The sequence below is a fragment of the Diachasma alloeum genome, unplaced genomic scaffold (assembly GCF_001412515.2).
Source record: "Diachasma alloeum isolate Michigan unplaced genomic scaffold, Dall2.0 Dall_scaffold_00362, whole genome shotgun sequence".
NCBI classification, from domain to species: Eukaryota; Metazoa; Arthropoda; class Insecta; order Hymenoptera; family Braconidae; genus Diachasma; species Diachasma alloeum.
Window position 1 is genome coordinate 191,896 of NW_021680501.1, and position 22,887 is coordinate 214,782.

At 38.5% G+C, this 22,887-nt stretch overlaps 1 protein-coding gene across 1 annotated transcript in view; it reads right to left on the reverse strand.

Moving 5' to 3' along the window:
* Nucleotides 1-22,887, reverse strand: part of LOC107041318 (zinc finger protein basonuclin-2) — a 146,170-nt gene that overhangs the window by 71,626 nt on the left and 51,657 nt on the right. The gene's annotated exons all lie outside the window — the stretch shown is intronic.

Consider the following 22,887-nt stretch of genomic DNA (forward strand, 5'->3'; position numbering starts at 1 on the left):
CCCCCCCCCCCCCCAAATTTTTTCTCCCGGAGACAAAGGAAAATATTCGATACCGCATAGCACCAGGTTATAGAGCAAAGGGGCGTCAGTCACGGCGGCGTCTAAGCCGTCCACCTCCTCGGATGGTAATTTCTCTAGAAAACAACAATGCCACAGTGATTGCTGGAAGCTGAGCAGTGACGGATACCCAGGACTCACCTCGTGAAAGTCACAACAATGTTTGTTGGGAGATTGTGTATCCCCACCCTCAATTTTTTGATTTCTTTCGTTCTCTCATTTTTATTTCAGCGCTGTGTGCCTCCCATCAACTCTCATAAACTAATGTTGGCTCATCAAACGCTCGGGTTTAGGGCCCCAGCAGAATAGAGGGAGAGGATGAGGGGCATTTATTATGAAAACCGAGGTGGACGGAGGATAATAGTAACGCCTGTCGACTGAACAAAAGTAAGAGGAACGATTCAGGGATAAATCAAGACTAACCAGGTATGAATTGAGAATTTCAATGGAGAATTATATTTTGCTGAAAATATATTTAATTCTATAAATGGCCCCAAAATGAGGCCCATGAAACGATGTCTCAAAAATCAGGCCCAAAATGAAACCCATAAAACAGGCCCAAAATAAGGCCCATAAAATGAGGCCCAAAGAATTGGGCCCAAAATGAGGCCCATTAAACGGTGTTTCAAAAATCAGGCCTAAAATGGAACTCCTAAAAACAGACCCATAAAACAATGGCCCAAAACATCAGGCCCATAAAATGAGGCCCAAATAATCAGACCCAGAAAAAATGCTCCCAAAAATCAGGTTCAGAAATGAGGCTCAATTCTTTTCAAAATGCATAAGGCCCAGTAACTAATATTTTCATCGGTCAGTCCCAAAAATTGGGCCCAAAATTTTCTGGTCTTCCTGCAAGGCCCAATATTTTAATCCCTCAAAAATCTCTACATCATCTTCAGCATAATCTTCCTACGAAATAGCAAAAAAATAGCTGTATCCTTTGTCATCCACGAGAATGCGAATGAAAAAAAAATCCAGGGAACGACTCATCAACAGTTATTTCCGGCGAGATTGACGTGAAAAAATATCATTCATGATTTTAATGCCCGGTGCATAACAATAATCAACTATTACGGGTTATTAATTCGATCTGATGTTCAAGAGTCGAGGAGACACTGTGGCCGCACTTGACTCCGAGTATATGAGAATTCCGGTTGTGTCGGCAAGAGAGCCGCGCACGTTAACGGGCTAATAAACTCGGGGGACGCTAATTAGCTGGCCATAAAACGATAAACGATGACACGACAGCCGGTTGACGCTGGCCCCCGAGTCCACGACACGCCGTTAGTTTTGTCTTTCCCGGATAACCCTGAGCTCGATAAACCCTCGGATATTGCTACATATATTACATTTTTTTGCTTGTAAAATATTACGTTTAATGAGAAAATATCCGTAAACTTGATTTATTCTCTCAAGGGTAAATTTTAACTGCAGTTTCTATTTTTAAACAGCCCGAAATATTTTAATACTAAGGGTTATGAGGGTCGGGAAGGGTCAGAACCCGCGCACTTGATGTCTTAATCCTGTTGAGCGTCGACTCTGAATGAAAATCTAAATTACGTAACAAAATAAAATAGTCTATTCCCCATGATATGAATTTATCCAATCTATCACGACTGCGTCATACTCGAACGTATTCTCAGTAATCCCCGATGTCATCGCTCGACCACAGCCACGATCCGTGACGAGTGTAGGTCACGTACTAAAGTCTGTTTTCCCTTTGTCTTGAATGAAATAAACTCTCGTGTCATCGTTCTCAGCTGTGACGGAAGTCATCTTTCGTTAGAGTTTTTAGATTCTCAATAGCATTGACATGTGGTGGATTAAACATTGGAAATATTAATGGCGTGATACGACAGCACAAAGCGTACAGTGTAATCACAAAGACGGCTGGTTTAACATAATAATTCCGTTGATGGTAAATAATCGGATGAAGTCATCAGTTATTTTTTTATGACAAATGTTGACAACGAGCCTGTTCATTCCGTCGCTCGTCGTGACGTGTGAGTAAAATGAAAAAATACGCAAAACAACGCAGTACAATTTTTTTTCCACTGGAAATTAAGAATAAATAGCATTCTGGGCTTGTGGTCCTTGGGCTATTCTAATTATCGAAGATGTGATTACATTTTTGGGTCACACTCATCAATATGGAGTAGCCCTCCTGTGTCGAATACAGGCTCGAGGGGCTTTTGAAGGTTACGAGGCGGGTCCCAGGCCACTGTCATTCTTTGATTGGCTTTTAGAGCCCCTGCACTTCTTTTATTCCTCTCTCAATTTTTTTTTCTCATTTCACTCATTTTTTTCATTCTCTCGACTTTTAAACGAAGGACAGATTTTTTACGCTCCGTCATCACAATTTTTGATTGATGAAAATAAAACAGCAAAAATTGGGATTATATTTTAAAATATATTTCACGATGTATTTTTTATTTTTCAAAATGTATATTTCATTGCATGTGGTACAGCAAATACGCATTCATCAAAGAAAAAAAGATTCGATGAACAAATAGAGGATCCAAAAACAATTTCATTGTTTCCAGATACAATGGATCACCCGAGGGAAAACTAGAGAAAAATATCCGTCCGCATTGTTGTCGAGCTCGATTATTCAAACTCTCTGTTTCCCATTTGTCAAAAAATTCAAGTTTTCGAAGAACCTGATTCGTTAAGGGACACCGCTTGTATATTTTTTCTAATGGTTCCAGCGGTCCATTTGTCGATGGTGAAAAACACTCGTGTTTTTTCCCTTGTTCTCGAGTTCTCGCCGAGAGGAGTGAATATCGCTCATGTAATCGCTCGGCAGCCACCAGAGTTCAACTCTGTTCAGTATTTATTCGTCTCTCTCTGAGCAGCAAGAGCGAGGCCCTGGCGCGTGCTACGAGAAAACGCGATAGTGATCTCTCAGGGGTCCCCCCCCCTGTAGCTTCGGTGGGGGAGAGAGAGATAGACTCACCGGGTTGCTTCTTTATCACTAACACTCATTGAATCGATTCACGATCTTTATCTGGTTGATCTCGGTGATGAATTTATTGGAATCTTTATTTGTATCTATTTCGAATTGAAATCAGCAATTTAGGTGACGAGGGAGTGTGAGTCATTCCATTATATTCGAATATAAATATTTTATTAACATGCGATATATCGTCCATTTGGTTGTAATAATTTGTTGAATGCCTGATGGAGGTGGGGGGTGATGTGAAGCGAATTTCGGAAGAAATACTTCGGGACTTCGAGATAGCTGAGGTGGAAGAGTACTTGGCGCACAACTGGGAGGTCTCGGGTTCGAATCCCGGCTGGGGCGAGATTTTTTCTCTCGATAATTCTAATTCTCCTTGAATCTAATGCATGATATATCATATATCATGCTGGATATATGATATATCGAGCATGATATTCACGATATATCGGGTATTGTGTATGAAATATGGTAGTATGGTATCATAATATATCACAGAACAATCGCTGGAAATTTCCCATTAATTAAAATAGACCACATCTGATAAAACCGTCGACAACGTTAGAACTAATGATCCATAAGAGAATGGGTAGGAGTGGTTATCTCCAACCCCATGTGGCTGCTTTGGTCTCGTATTATTGCCCCGGTACGAGAGCTGGAAAAAAAAGAAACGAGGTTGACTCCTTGCGGTGAAGACGGACAGTACGGTGCGCGGCACTCTCGCCCCCTGGTGACATTTCCCATTCTTCTCGGCGCGCCATTACCTGGTCAAAGCAGCCGCCCTAGCGGGACGTCGTGACTCCTATATGAGGGCCAATATATACTTGAAAAAAACCCCGAAGGCTACTCCTTAGCTCCACTTTCGTGGGCCCTCAGGTACGTCATCAAATTCTTTTTCTCATTGTCATTTTCACAATCCAATCGATATCCAGGGGGAGGGCTCCATGATGCCATCATTTTCTTTTGAATTCACCATTTCTCACCGAATGAGGTGTGATTGGAGGGATCGATTCGTCGGAGGAGAATGAAAAGGGCTGCTGTCCGGTGGTCCAGGACATAATAATACAGCCCACGGGCGTTTTCAAATGCAAAAAATATACATATAATATATCATTTATTTATTTCAAATCATAATTTATTCAATATTGATTGAGTGATAAAGGTAGACACTTCTTGTGAACGCATTTCGAGAGGGAGAATTTCGATAATTGCCGATAGCTCAGTTGGAAGAACACCTGACGTGTAACTGGGAGGTTCTGGGTTCGAATCCCGGCTGGGGTGGGATTTTTTCTCTCGATAACTCTAATTCTCTTTGAATTTCATACATGATATATCATAGATCGAGCATGATATACGATATATCCAGCATGATATATATCGGGCATGATATGTTACCATCTTATGTGACATATCATGTATGTCACATGAGGCATACACACAACACATATCACATCATAAGATGTTTATGATGTCACATCTTATGTGACATATGTCACATAAGATGGTGACATATCATGCCCGATATATCATATATCGTGCATATATCCCGGTGAAGGGCATCAATGATGCCATCATTTTCGCTTGAATCCACAATTTCCCACCGAATGAGGAGTGATTGGAGGGATCGATTCGTCGGAGGAGAATGAAAAGGGCTGCTGTCCGGTGGTCCACTATCCCAGGACATAATAATACAGCCCATGGGCGTTTTCAAATGCAAAAAAAATGTAAAGACGGCGTAAGGAACGCTCGACGGATGAAGAAGAGGGCGTAATGTATGCCATTATGCGGATCAATGAGTTACAAACACTATTTATGACTCTATCAAGCCTCATGTTCACAATATGGATTAAAATTTCTTTTCATTTCATGAATGCGTATGCTTAATTAAGAAATTTTGGAGAATAATGAGAGGTGGAGGGAGGTTACCTCCGATAAAAATCGATTACGGAGGTGGGCGAATTTATTATTTATACGTCAATGAAGTTATCGGTTTTTGGGTGGCTTTTTTTTTGGTCTCGAGATTTATGTGTCTCGTCTTCCTCTGTTCATACCGACTTATTAAAACGAGGCTTAATATCTTCATATTGCGGTGGAGGGTGGACCATTGCGTGGGTGGGTCTAATGGTGTCTTAATTGACTCCACCATTAGAACACGGCAGCATTTGCATGTTAACGATAACACCCGTAATCATACGTCCCGCGCCGCAACGTATTAAGTATCGTATTATGAAACCAATAAAGTTGGGGTTGAATTCATTTTTTTTTTCATTTTCAAATATTCAATTTTCCCGAATTTCAAAGGATTAAATTCAGAATACAAGCAATATATCACGCATCAAACGGCTGAAAAATAGTTTTAATATCGTCGATTGATGAAAATCATAACATGCAATTGTTAATTCAATAAAATATCGTCTTAACAATTTTATTTGAAATTTAAAAGAACGAGATATTTATCATTCTCATTAATATTATTATCGATACACATGGAAATGTGGTACAAGCGTAAAAGCCGGGACCGCCCGTGAAGTGAAACACCGCTGCGAAGCTTGGCGACACTATTCCCCTTGCCACGACATAACGATGAAGGGAACAAGTTTTGCGCGTCCAGAGGTGAATTTATTGTTTCGAGTTCAGTGAAAACAGCTAAAAATGAGAGTAAAAAATAATGGAAACAAGCTGCGAATTAAATGTTCAATTTTTGAGTTATAATGGTGTCACATGTATAATCGTGAAACAAAAAAAAAAAAGAATTGATTGAAAACCAAAAATTTTTTTCCGTGCTATTGAAATACTTTGCATTGACTTAGTTACTTCAGTAAACACTGACGCTGCTCTTGTTAATTTTTCTGGCTGCATTCGTGGACCCCTGTATTTAGCACGTGCCTTCTGCCCCCCCACAGCGAGAAACAAAAACAAGAAACTCGGAGCAATTCTCTCAAAGACTTTGTCTCACCCGCTAATTGAATTAATTAATGTTAATTATTCGGTGTTAATCCAGTCTGAGGTCCTTAAAAATTTCAGTTTTGCTCAGGTCTAAATAAAGAAGGAGAGAATTGAAGTGAGGGATGTGATAAAAATTTAATGAATAACTTTTTTCAATTCTCAGTATTCTGTTGTAGCCAGGACTCGTGCCTGCAGTTCTTGGTTTGTATTCTCTGTTGAGTATTTGTAGCCTTCACTGAATAATGCATGTATGCGTGCATGGGATTTTACACAGCGAGAGCAATACGAAAATGTTCTTGTAACCTGGTGCGCAGGTGGAACCTCAGCTATTAGGATGATTTATCCTAGTAGTCTGAATATATTTGTTAGAAAATATTTTTTCATTCTTCATTTTTTTCAAAATTATTATTAATATATCAAATATCTCATGTGATGTACAAAATATCGGACATGATCTATGATATATCACCTAGAATATAACAAATATGATTAATCGAGAGGAAGAGTCTCCGTAATTCACGGTAGCTCAGTTGGAAGAGTACCCGGCGAGTAACTGGGAGGTCCTGGGTTCGAATCCCGGCTGCGTCGGAATTTTTTCTCTCGATAATTCTAATCCTCTTTGAACATCATGCATGATATATCATATATCATGTCGGATGCATCAAATATCGAGCATTATATGCGATATATCCAGCATGATACATGATATATCCGATATCGCGTGTAAGTATAGTAAATATCATGATATCTCAGTCGAAGAATACACCAGTAAAAAAAAATCGCTCATGAAAATCAGAAAAAAAATGAAATGACGTACCAATTTTTCCCCTCTTTTTCCCTCCTCGTTACTCAGTCTTGAAACGTTTGGACGGCTCTTGTATATACACAGTGGCTATATCGTAACGGGGCTGTTGGCTCGAAATAACAGCTCATTGTGTACAAAGATATCGCATCGTCGTCGACGCTACTACCCAGCGTCCCAGTGTATACATAAAAAAAAAGTTGACGTATTCTGTGTATGCGGACAGAAACTGTACGTGTTACGTTGATAAATGATGTTTATGAGATTCTCGTGGATGATTTAGAATCAGAGAGATTTTTTTCAGAATCACATGGTTTAGGAGGAATTATTAATAGAGAAATGCTCGGCCAGTTTGTTTTTGCGCGAGGGGCGGNGGGGGGGGGGGGGGGGGCGGACGAGTTGAAAATCTTATAATCGGAGCCACGCGACCCGAGAATTTCACAAATTCTTGGGACAGAGAGGGACATATGGAAGTTGTTCCAGATGGTGGCACATAAATTTTGAAGCGAGAACAATTGACGTTCAGAGGAAAATTAGTGCGTGAAAAATATCATTTTTTTTTTCATCGCGTAAAAATAATTCCAATATATTTCCACCAATGTCCCCACATTTATTTCCACGATGCAGTACTAATTGAAGGGCCAATCCTCAACTCCACGACTAATTATTTTTCATTTCACCACTCGAAATGAGAAAAAAAAACTGAAATACAAGAGACGGTAGGAACAAGTCTGAATGAGGCCATTCAGAAATTTTCACCAGTGAATCGTTAGGAAGTTTTAACGGGATTCGAGAGGGGTTGGGATAGGATAGAGAAAATGGGAGACGTAGTTCCTCTTGAAACTCACTTTGAGCCGCTCTCCTCTCTCACTAATCTCGAGCATCACCTCCACACAACTCTTGCCACCTCCCTCTCTTCTTTTTCCCCAATCTCACTCATTTCGCTCAACTCTCGGAGCTTGCCGAGACTTTGCCAAACGCCGAAGAAGAAGAATCAATTATGAATGAGAATTTTTACGTGAGAGAGCACTCAGATTATCGTCAGTAAAACTTCGCCCTTGGATAATTTTCCCGAGGAAAGTTGAATTTCAAAGAGATTTAATCTCGAGATTAGGATTTTCATAAAGACAATGGGCTAATGACGACGAGTGAAAGAGACGAGTGGATTTATCTCGTTGGCGCACGTGCGGGGGAAACATCTTGAGTGACCACTTGCGTGGAGAAAGAAATACGAAGAAAGAGGATGAAAAACGAAAAGTGAGATGCAAGCAAAAGCCGATTTGTGGCGTCTCGTTGCCACATTCATGGGACCGTGAGAGCGAAAGATATACCCGAAAGACAAACAAGCCTCTGTTGCAACGATATCCGACAGTCGTCTCTGACTTGAAATGTTGTTTTTGTCATTTCAAGTATTTCGTTGATGTTACTGCCATACGTGAATGAAGATTCCCATTGCAAATCCCTAATTTTCAAATTATTTTGCAGGCGATTTACCAATTTTTCGAGTTGATTTTTTTGCACGATACATCCTTCAATAAAAAATCCACTGTAACGTTTTTTGGAGCCAAGTGATTCGGCGTATTGTATCATTAGATTTTTCATAAATGATGATAGTACATATACATTAAAGATATTACGATAATACTTTATTATATTATATTCTATACTATACTATATTATAATACACTGTATAATGTATTATATATATAATACATATAGTACTCTATTATATATTGTATATTATACACAGCACATATAATATAGTATAGTATTATCGTAATATCTTTAATATAGGGGAGCATGGGGCAAAATGAAACAGTGGGAAAATCTCGTCATCTAAAGGAGATAGGACATTTTTGAAAACGACCTTTTTTGTAGCTTGTAAAATTCTCTACAAAAAAGGTTTCCATGAAAATCGTTCTATCTCCCTTAGATCACAAGATTTTCTTGCTGTTTCATTTTGCCTCGTGTTTCATTTTGCCCCACCGTCCCCTATGCCATCATCATTTATACAAAATCTAATGACACAATATGCCAGATAGATTGACTTCAAAAAAAGTCACGCTGGATGGATTATATATAAAAAAATAGAATACATTCCTGAAACTTTTTCTGCAGAACCTTTAATATTAACTTCAGAAATCTAATATAAGATTATTCACTACAATTGACATACATCAAGCCTCGTGGCGTACACTGAGAGAAAAATATGATTCTTTTGACTATATTCCATCACCATCGAATTATAGTCAAAAAGTCCTCAACAATTTTTCATGGGTTACGGTAACTGCGGCCGGAGAAGTAATTACTACAATGGAATGTAGTCATTGCGACTATTTTATAGTTCCACTCACGATAGATTTGTCGTGATTACTTTTGAACTTTGGTTAGTTTAACTGTATTTTGATTTCCAAGAATCACGCTTGTGAAGTTACTATAATGTTATGTACCGCATACAAAAAAAATCGTATCGTTCACCAAAAGTGCCTCAACTATTTTCTTATTGCGAACCGAACTTCAGATTTTTCTCTCAGTGTAGGAAATACGCGCGCGGAGTGCGCAGACTAATCCGGTGAACAGAAAATAATTGAGAGCGTTTTATGCAAAAAATTAATGATGAATGAGAAAAATATTCGTTATTCCCCAGACATCTTCCCCCCGTCATCATCATCATCAAATATCGACGTAGCTGATAGTGTGACTACGTTTTACACCGGCGTAACACCCCCAGGGGCCTCAGCAACCGGTGCGTAACTAACCTCACACACATATTCACAAAATTTCACACGCACTCGACACACACGTAAACATGCAAACTGTGGCTCTTTCATTCATAACTACCGCCTGGCGCGCGAACGCTAATCATCCATAGACGCCAGATATTACTGAGTTAGTACTTCAATAACACGTCGTGTGTTTCTAAAATAACGAGAAGTCCTCTAAAATTTAGTTGTTCGTTTTTTCATTGAAAAAATAGAAAATTGAAGTTGTCGGTTGCGATTGGGAGTGAGACCCCTGGACTTCGTCAGAGCGAGTTTACGTTATCGAAGACTGTGTTTAGATTGGCAGATCGTTAAATGTGAAATGTGCGGTATTTTCATGCTTACATTCAAGAGTTTTTGCATTAAAAAATTGAATAACCGAATTTTTCACTCAATTTTTTAGTTCACTCAATTTAAATTGTTTTGGCGATGATTAAAACAATATATTGACATATATTTTGATATCAGCTCAGTCTCATTTTGTATTAGTCGTTGAAAAATATTTCCCATAAATATCAAGAGATAATTATATCACAAATTGACGTACGTCGTTATCGCGAACATAAACGACACAGGCATTTGATTATTGAGTTAACTCTGTTTAATGGTGGCATCGAGTGTCAAAGAAGCAATAATAATTAATGTTCTGTGATAATGATGACTTGACAAAGACTGATAGATGTCATAGGCCGGTTGTCTTGGTGATAACCCCCGTGTCTTCGTGACATCCGTTCATTTCTGCGCTATCTTTTCCACGAACTCGCTCGGTTTTGTATTTTTTCGGACATTCTATTCAATTGTTAGATTTATAGTGTCATGATTATCCCGCGACCGTTCCAGATGTTCGATATTCCTTGTGATTTATAATTGATGATTTGACGCTTTCATTGTTCGGTTCTAATGATTTCATTCAATATTTCATTAGTCATAGTATTTACTTCAGTAGCGAAGTGGTAAAACCGTACAAGTCAATTTTAACTATTGGCCAGTTTTCAATGAATATCTCGGAATCTAAGGGAGATAGAACAATTTTTGTTATGACCTTTTTTGTAGAGCCGATTGAGAGCAACAACAAATGTCATTACGAAAATTTCGCTATTTCTCTTAGATTCGGAAATATTGTTCAAAAACTCAACTGCGAGATGAGTCGACTTGAACCGTTTTACCACTTCGCTACGGATTTCTTATGAAATGATTTTGCAATTAAAATTTAAGACTCTTATTATAGCACTTGCAACCCTGACCCTCATGACCCTTCTGAGACAGATTTAACACTTAATAATTTTCTAATTTAATGCTCAAATTGTGTAACTCATGTCCAGATAAAAAAATAACGAAAAAATGGAGAATTTTATTTCATTAGCGGCAACTCAGACCCCCGGAAGTACAGTACGTAAGAGATATATCTCTTTACGGTATGATATTGTGAGCACAAGGGGGGAAATTTTAGGTAAGGCCAAGTAGTGTCGCGTCGACGCACACATCCCGTGAGGATCAACCCTTCTGTGACCCTGCATAATCCACGACCCCGTTGAGACTCTGAAAATTAGAGGTTCCAACCCCTCCCCCCGCTACCCGCTGAATTCTGTGTACACAGGAGCAAAAGCCCACCTTACTTCATCCCAGTGTGATGATTTAGTACGGAATTATCAGGACGAATCCAATAACGTACACCACGAAACTTGTCCCGCGGCAAATTAAGATCAAGGAGATGTGCCTCGCCGTGTGCTCTATGCTCATGGCTTTATTGGAGAGAGAATGCTCAAATTAGGGCGATAGATTTTGGGTTGAGTTGTTACAATTTTCGGGTTAATTGAATTCCAGGGAAATACATTCACATTTTTCATTTTTTAACTTCCCGGGCAGGGAAGTTATTGTACTGCCCCCGAAAATGAAAAATCGATTTTCCATGATATCTCTACGTTTCAAGGTGTTTCTAATATTCCTCGATAGTTTTTAACAAAATGTCTGTGGGTGTGTGTGTGTGTGTGTGTGTGTATGTTACTTTGTACGTATGTGGTCAAAATTTTGATCAACGATTTCTCGTGAATGAATGGTCCGATTTAACTTTTTTTTTCTCCAATCGATACGTCTTCATGTAACTTAAACCTGATTAGATTTTAGAGTGATTCGCTCCAGTAGTTCTTCCAAATTTTCCTGGAGAAATGTTTGAAAATGGCTAAGATAAGTATTTCTCCTGTATAAACGACGTGATTGGCATTGTCAACATCAGGATATCACTAAAGTCAATCACTCCAGTGATTTATCTAGGATTTTCTGAAACTTCAGTGATTTTTCCAGTGGTTTTTCCAAAATTCCCTGGAGAAAAGTTTGAAAATCGCTCAGACAAGGGTTTCTCATGAATAAATAAACAGAGTATTGAGAGTTGAAAAGGATTCTTTTAGTCAAAATGGGAGGAATAATAATATCGGGAAGTTGTTGGTGCGACCCGTCCGACGGGTCAGACCCACATGAATACATCCGCTACCAACCCACCCGCAATGGGAGCGAGCGCAGCGAGCGACCAACAGCCCAATCCACTAGTTAAAATTCATTTTTCAAGGTCCGAGAAAAGGAACGCGCGCTGCGCGCGTGCGTACTTAAGCTAGTGGTTCATTGCATTTTTTATCCTTTCATTTATCTTTGAAAATGATAAAAGTAACAATAAACAATCAAAGGAACATATAATTTAATGTCACGTTTCTAGCACGACTTTTTGCAGCTAGAATTATATTATTTCACACTAAATGATTGTTTCATGTCACAAAATAGTTTGATTGTTCCACAAAGTATCCAGAACAGAATCCATTCATTAGTTGATCTTTGCGGAAGATCCTGGATTACACAAATATTTTTTTTATCTCTTTAAAAGAAGATATTTTTTTCAGTTTTCTATTTCTATCATAATATATATAAATTCACGTATAAAAATATATATATTCAGAAAATATCTTTTTAAAAACGAATATAAAACAAAGATTTATATAATCTAAAATCTTACACAACAACGACCAGGTGTCTGACAGCTATCTGAATTTAAGATGTCAGATGGTAAAAAACGTCTGAATCTTCAAAAGTGTCTGAAAATCTGACTAATGTCTGAAAATTTCAACCACCGTTTCTGTCTGGAAATAATGGTAGACATTTTTTGTGTCCGAAAAATTTCAGGCATTTATTTTCAGATATTTTCTGTCTGAAATTCAGTTATTTATGAGCGATTCAAACATTTCACTATTAAGATATATCTCACCTGATTCAGACGGCAAAGTCCATTCAAACATTAATTTTTAAGATATTTCTCATGTCTGGAAAGTTGACTCATCCACTGCAAAAACTAGGTGTCTGACAACCATCTGAATTTAAAATGGCACACTGAGAGAAAAATCTGAAATTCGATTTACAATAAGAAAATAGTTGAGGCATTTTGGTGAACAATACGATTTTTTTTGTATGCGGCACATAACATTATAGTAACTTCACAAGCGTAATTTTTGCAAATCAAAATGCAGTTGAACTAACCAAAGTTCAAAAGTAACCACGACAAATCTATCGTGAGGAGAACTATAAAATAGTTGCAATGACTACATTCCATTGTAGTAATTACTTCTCCGGCCATAGTTACCGTAACCCATGAAAAATTGTTGAGGACTTTTTGACTGTAATTCGATGGTGATGGAATATAGTCAGAACAATTATATTTTTCTCTCAGTGCAGATGGCAAAAAACGTCTGAATATTTAAAAGTGTCTGAAAGTCTAGGGGACGGTGGGGCAAAATGAAACACGGGGCAAAATGAAACAGCAAGAAAATCATGTGATCTAAGGGAGATAGAACGATTTTCATGAAAACCTTTTTTGTAGAGAATTTTACAAACTACAAAAAAGGTCCTCTTCAAAAATGTCCTATCTCCTTTAGATGACGAGATTTTCCCACTATTTCATTTTGCCCCGTGTTTCATTTTGCCCCATGCTCCCCTAATTGATGTCTGAAAATTTCAAACACCGCTTGTGTCTGAAACTGATGTCTGTATCTTAATTTCAGACATCTTAGTGTCTGAAATTGAAATACCTCCATTGATTCAGGCACATTTTAATGTCTCAAAAGTGTCTAAAAAATCGTCCCAAAAGTGTCTACAAAAGTGTCTGAAATTCAGACATTAATTTTCGCAGTGTAAGCAAAGATTATCCTTGTTTCTAGGCTTAAGGTTATCCCTGGTGAAATAGATTGCTGATAAACAAGGCGACACCAATTTTTTTGAAGGGGATTAATTCATTCTAGAGTTAAAATTAATTAACTCAGAAATGGTCTTGTGCTTTCATTCGAAATTTTTTTCGTATTTTTCATGTAATAATACCGAAATGAATATCACACTCTCTCGGTATCTCGTCCTCCTACATAAATATCCATAATACATAAGAAGAATCTAGAGTTGTTATGACAGTCAGTGGTCAGTGATCCATCACCGAGATTCAGTCCCGAAGGACTCCCGGAGCCTGCCAACCAACTTATCCAATATTTAAGGTTTTGTCCCTCGCGGCCACCCGCTGATATATCACGGTACATTAATATATATTTGCGGGGGAGATAACGTCGCCGGATCGCCGGATCTGAAAATTCGGGGACAAAATATCCGGGAATAACGCCAACGCTCGGATGACGTGTCATGACGCCATCGATTGTTCTTCAATTTATAAAATTATTAATAGAAAACAACTTCGTGCCTCGTCTTGCGGCATCACTATTTGTTTGACTCTAAAACCCTGAAAGATCCTCTAAATTGAATTTTTCTCTATCGAATATTCCCCTAGCTTCAGTACCATCCTGAGGTATCGCGGTAGTGATATGCGCTAAGGACGGAGACGTGGACGAGTCACTACCGCGACACTTATTCCGAAGCGTCTTCCCCCTCCACATTATAAATCTCGTTGTTCTGTTGCGATTTTGGCCAGAAGGACAAGATAAGAGGGAAGTTCACAAGAGGCAAGAGAAAACAAGAGAAAAAATATACTTAATAAAAAAATAATTACTCAAAAAATTCGTTAAAAAACTCCTCATTTATAAATAATATAAGGTCATTTTTTAAAGTAAGAGAGACGGGCCCGAAATTGACCCATAGAAAAAAATGGCGACAAATTTGTAATTGCTGAGATTTATAGAATTGATGAATCTCACGGAATTGAAAAATAAAATTGTTGATGTGCATAACAGAACTCAAGACAATACAGGAAATACGTAACTCTTGTCACTAATATTTACATCAGGCATCGATATATTGTTTTGGTGGTCGTTTCACACGACACGATATATCACGAAGGTCACAAAGGTCAAGCACAGCACAATACTCACCCTCCAAATTTTTTTATCGCGGTAGTGATATGCGCTAAGGACGTAGACGTGGACGAGTCACTACCGCGACACTTATTCCGAAGCGTCTTCCCCCTCCACATTATAATTCTCGTTGTTTTGTTGTGATTTTGGACAGAAGGACAAGATAAGAGGGAAGTTCACAAGAGGCAAGAGAACACAAGAGAAAAAATACTTGATAAAAAAATAATTACTCAAAAAATTCGTTAAAAAACTCCTCATTTATAAATAATATAAGGTCATTTTTCAAAGTAAGAGAGACGGGCCCAAAATTGACCCATAGAAAAAAATGGCGGCAAATTTGTAATTGCTGAGATTTATAGAATTGATGAATCTCACGGAATTGAAAAATAAAATTGTTGATGTGCATAACAGAACTCAAGACAAAACAGGAAATACGTAACTCTTGTCACTAATATTTACATCAGGCATCGATATATTGTTTTGGTTGTCGTTTCACACGACACGATATATCACGAAGGTCACAAAGGTCAAGCACAGCACAATACTCACCCTCCAAATTTTTTTATCGCGGTAGTGNCCCCCCCCAAATTTTTTCGTCAATGAAAACCATCGAAAATCATCACTCAACAATGAAAAACTGGTGTTACTGGTGCAGCATTGTATGTGCCACCCGCACCGCGGGACGTGCGACGCGAGACCGGTAATAAGATTGCGCTTCGTGGTCTCGTTTTATGAGGCATCAAAGAGATTTACCGACGTGGTCGGTTATACACGGACTGGTGGTAATTAAACCGTCGTATCAACTACGCTCGCTGGATTCTGGACAGCGTCTATCGGCGCCAGTGTCGTCGCCGCTCCTCGGAACCCTTTGACTTCCCTTCCTTTAATACTTTTCTCATTTCTCGGTTTCTCTCGTTATTTTTTCTCCCCCCCTCAAGATTTTATGCTCCTCAACTGGTGCATCCGATTTCGTAACAAGCGAGCCCATTGTCTCGGGGCCCTTCGTCTATTTTTTGAGGTTTTCAATGACAGGAAAGAAATTCGAAACGGGAGTGGGAAAAATTTGTGAATGGAAACTATTCAAATGTCGAATAATTATGGAAATGAATGAAGTTTATGAGTGGATAAAATATCATATATTCATTGTTTTTCAAAAAAATTTCTGGAAATTTTTCTGGACACTCCGAACTTGAAAGGAAAACGTCCGGATATAATTGCAACGTTTCGCATACAAACGGGCGCTAATGGCGCGTATAGCTTTTGTTGTTTTTAATTAACCCTTTCTTTTAAGACGGCCGGAGGGAGCGGTAAACTGTTACAAAGGTTCACCCTCGTTTTTTTTTTTCAACTCACTCTTCCGCGTTTTTCCCAACTACCCTTCACCTCCAGCTGGAGGCAACCCCTTTCTGCCCCGGAGTACGTTCTCCTTGGTATCCCTGGGGAGATGTAAATACGCGCTGTGAACTGCACCTCGGAGACAGACAAGCTTTTCTCGTTTACGAGGCACGATGAGGCTGGTGCAATTAAAGCTTCATCTAATTACCCCCAGCGACCGCTCGGTTAATTGCCCGATGGGTAATGTCGAGGCATTAATATCGAACTAGTCCATATTTTTTGTATTTTTTTGGACGATGCATCTGAATTAATTTGAATTCACAATCATTAATTTAAAAGATTTGAGATGAATTTCAATTAAATTCATTAATTAATTTCCATCAATTTTAATGAAATGATGGATCGATTTTTCCCTAAAATTTTGAATTTTCAACGACGAAATTCCTTGAATGTGATAAAAATTTCCAAGAAGAGCCCCGGAACTTTCATTAAGAAATTTTTAAATGTAGATCTTATTGTTGTCACAGTTAATTATTTTCCCCAGGGCTGATCTGAAATGACGACATTTTCCCTTGAAGATAATCTAAATGTCTTAAATTAATCCAATTTTCCTTGATTTTTATGTTCAGTACATCAATGCGAAAACTAATGTCTGAATTTCAGACACTTTTCAAACACTTTTGGGGTGATTTTGTTGACACTTTTGAGACTTTAAAATGTGTCTGAATCAATGGAGGTGTTTCAATTTCAGACACCAAGATATCTGACACGGTGTTTGAAATTTTCAAACATCAGTTAGATTTTCAGATACTTTTAAAGATTCAGACGTTCTTTGCCATCTGCCATCTTAAGTTCAGATGGTTGTCAGACACCTATTTTTTGCAGTGGATGAGTCAACTTTTCAGACATGAGAAATATCTTAAAAATTAATGTTTGAATGAACTTTGCCGTCTGAATCACGTGAGATATCTTAACAGTGAAATGTTTGAATCGTTCATAAATAACTGAATTTCACAGAAAATATCTCAAAATAAATACCTGAAATTTTTCAGAAACGGTGGTTGAAATTTTCAGACATTAGTCAGATTTTCAGACACTTGTGAAGATTCAGACGTCTTTTACCATCTGACATCATAAATTCAGATAGCTGTCAGACACCTGGTTTTTGTAGTGATCTGTTGGAATATTTTGATATAATCCTCAACAACAAATTCTTCAGCATTCCCATCCACCCCATCAATTAATCCAGGACAAATTCCCGGAATGACCGAAATTATTGGTTACCAAAGTGGACTGGGTGGTACAAAAGCCGACGAGTGGGGATAGGTGTGTTTTATATATGGACATCGTTTTAGACGTCGAATGATTTGCATACTCGCATATTCCCGGGGATAATCAAATTGGATCGCAGACGGCAGTTTCTTTGGCGCACCCTCAATTTCGTGACTCGTGATAGTATCGTGTTTTTCAACTACAGAGTCCACGCCCGGAGTGTCCCACAATTGAGTCTGTCCAATGGTGAGTTGAGGGGGGTAATGGGGAAGGGGTGAGTGCAACACCAATGTGAATTGTTGTATTCTACATCTGTGTATTCTGTACACTACCACGCGACTGGTATTATTTAAATTGGCCCTTCTATTACCCCCTGTATAATTATATTATGCCTTAGACGGACGACCCTGCGGTGGCTATGTTTCATGCATTCGAAGAATTTCTGGATTTATATTTCTATTCTCGGAAGGACATCTTTTTATGGAATACAACGAGACTTCTCACTCTTTAATCTATTTTTTTTATTCATTCAGGCCCGGTTGCACCAAGCCCTGTTATCTAAATAAACCCCAGGGTAACATTTATCCTCGGGATCAATTATATCGTGGGGTTCATAATTTTTCAGTATTTGACCCGAAGATTATTTTTTTATTCATCCTGTAGCCCCATTTGAATCAACACTGATTTAACCTTGGGATTAAATTTTATTTTTTGTTCCTGGAATAAATTTGAGGTACTCTCCCGGGTAAAATAATCCATCGAACATCCAAATTTACTTTTCTTTCTCATCTGACGCTTTCGTTACCCGGAGCTGGTGGAACCGGGCCTCAATCTGTTGTTTTCGCAAAAAGTAATAAAAAATAAAAAATCAAAAAAACATCTCTTTACGGAATACGAGATACATTTTTCATTCTTTAATTTATTTTATATTTTCATTTATTCACTCTCTCGATTATTTTTGAAAAGAAAAACTAAGAATAAAAAAATCTATTGTTTCTCCATCCTTAAAAAACCCCCTGAAACTACGAGTTGACAACAAGCGAAAGGATAAGGTCAATACTTTACCCCGAGATGTCGGCAACGTTTGTCGTGGTCACATGACTGTCAATCATTCGCGATAGGAGATGACACATTAATCTCTCCAGTGAGACCCCATGACCACATGCCTCCTCCTCCTGCGGTATTAAACGAGCCATAACCTCAAACCTCTGTCTTATCCACTCCTCCCCCTGATTTTTTTTCATATTTGTAAAGCTAATCCGAGGGTTGGATTTTTTCAGCTCACGTATTTCCCATTGTTCTACGGGTCACGTGTGAGCCAGCTTGCAGAATTGCACGCATTCATGAATCTGTTGCTGGTCGGCAACTATTTGTGAATGATGAGAGTATTTCGGGAAAATAAATTATATTTTTTAAAGAAAAATTCTATTCATTTTTACATCAAATTAATGACGTTAAATATTAATAGTGATTCATCATTAATGATTACTAACATAGTATTATTTTTATTATAGTATATTTCATTATATAATTTTCCAAGCCATAAAACATATGAACAATTAAATGCAACGACGGGGTGAAAGAAAATACTGCCCATCCACACCCTCCGAATCATTTTCTCCAGATGAATGTTCCTTTACACATAAACTTTGAGAAAGTGAATTCCCGATAAGATCCGAATCTGCGCGCGTTCGGAGGTGGTAAATGACAATCTTTCTCATATTTTCCTCATATCTCAGACGGGGGAGAAAATGCGAGGGGTTGTATTCACCCCTTGACAAATAACATCTACCCCGGGTCAAGTGGAAACGGAGTTTCTTAGTTTCCGGGCTGGACATCAATCTGCATTACTTCAGTACTTCACACTTGTCTAAAGTACTTGGTACTTTAGACAAGTACCTGATGCATTGAACAAGTATTTCATACTTTTAAAAAGTACTTGATACTTTGAAAAAGTATTTAGTACTTGAAACTAGTACTCCATACTTTAAAAGTTAATTCCTTAAAAAAAGTATTTTCTATTTTGAACAATTATTTAGGACTTTGACCAAGTACTTGATGCTGCAAAAAAGTATTTAGTACTTTAGACAAGTACCTGATACGTTGTACAAGTATTTTGCACTTTTGAAAAGTACTTGATACTTTGAAAAAGTATTTCATACTTCGAACAAACATTTAGTACTTTGGCCAAGTACTTGATAGTTCAAAAAAGTATTTAGTACTTTAAACAAGTACTCCATACTGTAAAAGTTAATTCCTTAAAAAAAGTATTTTCTACTTTGAACAATTATTTAGTACTTTGATCAAGTACTTGATGCTGCAAAAAAGTATTTAGTACTTTAGACAAGTACCTCATACGTTGAACAAGTATTTTACACTTTTGAAAAGTACTTGATACTTTGAAAAATTATTTCATACTTTGAACTAACATTTAGTACTTTGGCCAAGTACTTGATACTTTGAAAAAGTATTTCATACTTTGAACAAACATTTAGTACTTTGAACAAGTACTCCATACTTTAAAAGTTGATTCCTTAAAAAGTACTTCCTACATTGAAACAAATATTTAGTACTTTGGCCAACTACTTGATACTTCAAAAATGTATTTAGTACTTTAAACAAGTACCCCTTAAAGGTCAATTTCGATAAATCCGCATGTACGTCCCATCCGGAGGTGGTAAATGACAATATCCCTCATATTTTCCTCCTCATATCTCAAACGAGAGGGGGGGAGAAAATCCGAAGGGTGTATCTATCCCGAGACAAATAACATCTACCCCGGGTCAAGTTGAAATGGAGTTTCTCAGTCTCCGGACTGGACATCAATCTGTATCAGACGGTGGCATCAATGTTTAATCCTAATCGGGAAAATTGCACGGTATCCATCGAGCATAGTCGGCATCGATAAAACTCGAGTTACTTACGCCTTTTCCAAACAATGAAAATCGTCAATACTTGAAAATACATTGGACATGTATTAATGAAATAATTAATAACACAGTTGATAATGTGGTGTGATACACTCCCGATATTATCACAGCTGTTTTCAATTCTAAAATCATGTATTCATGAATTATATACGTTTCACGTGAATGGAGAGGAGTTTGCGTGCATTGTACTTTTTTCCACCCATAAATAGCGAAAAAATTCAACGGAGAGGGCTAAACCTAAACAAGCACCCGGGTGACTCGATGGCGCGTCGTAAAGCACCGCGGCGCCTCGGTGTTTACAGGGCGATCCAACCACACGTCTCGGCCCACCAACCTCGTCGTTGTGAATTTGTTCCGCATATTCTATTTTAAAACATCGAGGATAACTACGTCATGGCACTGTGCAACCAATGAACCGCTGAGAAGTCTTATCTCCCTGGATATGTAAATTGCGGTTTAATTCAATCTATTTCACTCCCACTGAAGCATCACGTCGGAATAATATTCATCGACGCTTCTAATCCCGTTGCTCAACGTAAAAAAAAATATTCGCATCCACAATGTGATTAAAGCAGCCCCATATTGAAACAAATGGACGCACATCATCCGAGAAATCAAACATAAATGCAACCCCCTGTCGATCTAAAATCGTGTCTTCAAGCCACGAAGGCATTAAAAAAAATAGCATCAGCTTAATTCGACCCTTTTCTTTACGAGGGGAGGGGGTAAATTGCTCAACCACCCCCGTAGCATACCCCATGGATTTTATTAACGCTCGGGAGTGAGGTTGTCACTTTGGGCTACGCCTCTCATGATTTATACGGCCCCCAAAAAGCCGAGATGACTATTTTTACGTTTCATTTCTCATTTTTTACCTTTCCTTTTGTTTTGAAATACGGAGGAGTGGATCGACGACTCCTTTCGCCAGGGGGTGCTGTCGTATTGAGGCACCCAGCTGCCCCCCCCCCTCTACCCCCCTCTTTCGAGAAATGCAGATGGACGGAGGTAGAGGCAGATGGTGAGGAGTTGCTCTATTTCAATCGATTTTCACAGACGATTTTCATTTCTAAGTTGATGCTGTTTTATGGGTGAAAGAGGCGATTAGTTGGGTGGAATTTATGAACACGGAAAAAAATTTTCGATAAAAATTAGACCTCCAGAGGGCCAAACGTGGGACGAAATGACATTCAACCACTTTTTAGGTTAAGTTTTGTCGGAAAAATTAGACTTGGGAGTCTAATTTTTGCGATTAAACTAACCTTCGTCCCACGTTTCGCCGTCTGGAGGTCTAATTTTTATCGAAAATTTCTTTCCGTGAAGGTTTGTGGATGAGTATTGCAGCGAAATACATTCCAAATATAAGTACTTCATACTTGCAACAAGTACTGTGAACTTGAAAGAGAGTACTTCGTACTTGATAAAAGTACTTTGTACTTGGAAATAGTACCTCGAACTTGGAACAAGTACGAAGTACTTGCAGAAGTACTCCATACTTGAAAAGCACCTTGTACTTGAAAAAGTACTTCGTACTTTAAAATCTACTTCACCCTTGTCCCAAGTACTTGGTACTCAATACTTGAAACAAACACTTGAGATTTACAACAAATATTGAATTCTCGTCATTTGATTACTCTCCTTTTCTGATTTTCTCGAAATGTCCGATACGCATGATAAATAAAGCATACTCCATGAAATAGACAGCATACACTATCAACAACGAGACAAGGAGACTCCTCACCAAATGAAAAATGCTGAGACGAACGATCAATGTAAATATATTCATGACATGGGGTGTGTAACAGGCCTCTCTCTCCCTCTCATTTTCAGGACTCAAGGCAAAATGTGCTACGATATATGGGGAATTCATAGGGGGAAAGGGGGGGGGGAATGGGGTTTTTCAGTTGCCGAGGCCCCGATGGCACTCGGACGGCACATAATTCACTCTTTGGCAGCTCATTACAATTTAAAAGGGCCTTTGTCAGCGCACGTCGCTCTCGATTCGTCTTCCCTCTCTTTCTCCTCCGCTCCCGTTGGCCAATCATTTTTCACCCATTTTTTTATTCTCATTCATCACGATTAAAATGAATAGAAAATGTTTGTTGTGGTTATTAAATATTTATCGAAAATCGTGTGTCAATGAAATTGGAAATAGTCACTGTGACTCGGGTAAATACGACACAAAGAACGAAAATAACTCTCTTTATAACCTTTATTCGAAACTGCAATGCCCGAGGGACGTCTTCACGGGGAAAAATTGATATGTATTCCGTGGTCTATGAGCGGCCAGTTCAATCTACCGGGGGTCAAGCAGTTTGGAATTTCAAACATCTATATCTCGAATATTCTTACGCCTCTCTCCCCTCCCCTGGCCGCCGTTTTTTTTATTTCTTCATTTTTTCCCATCGCATGTCCAGGAGGGAGTTATGAATTCTACACGCGCATGTTCTAGGGAAGACAAACTCCGCGCACTGGAGTTACCAATACGGAGGTAGAGGGC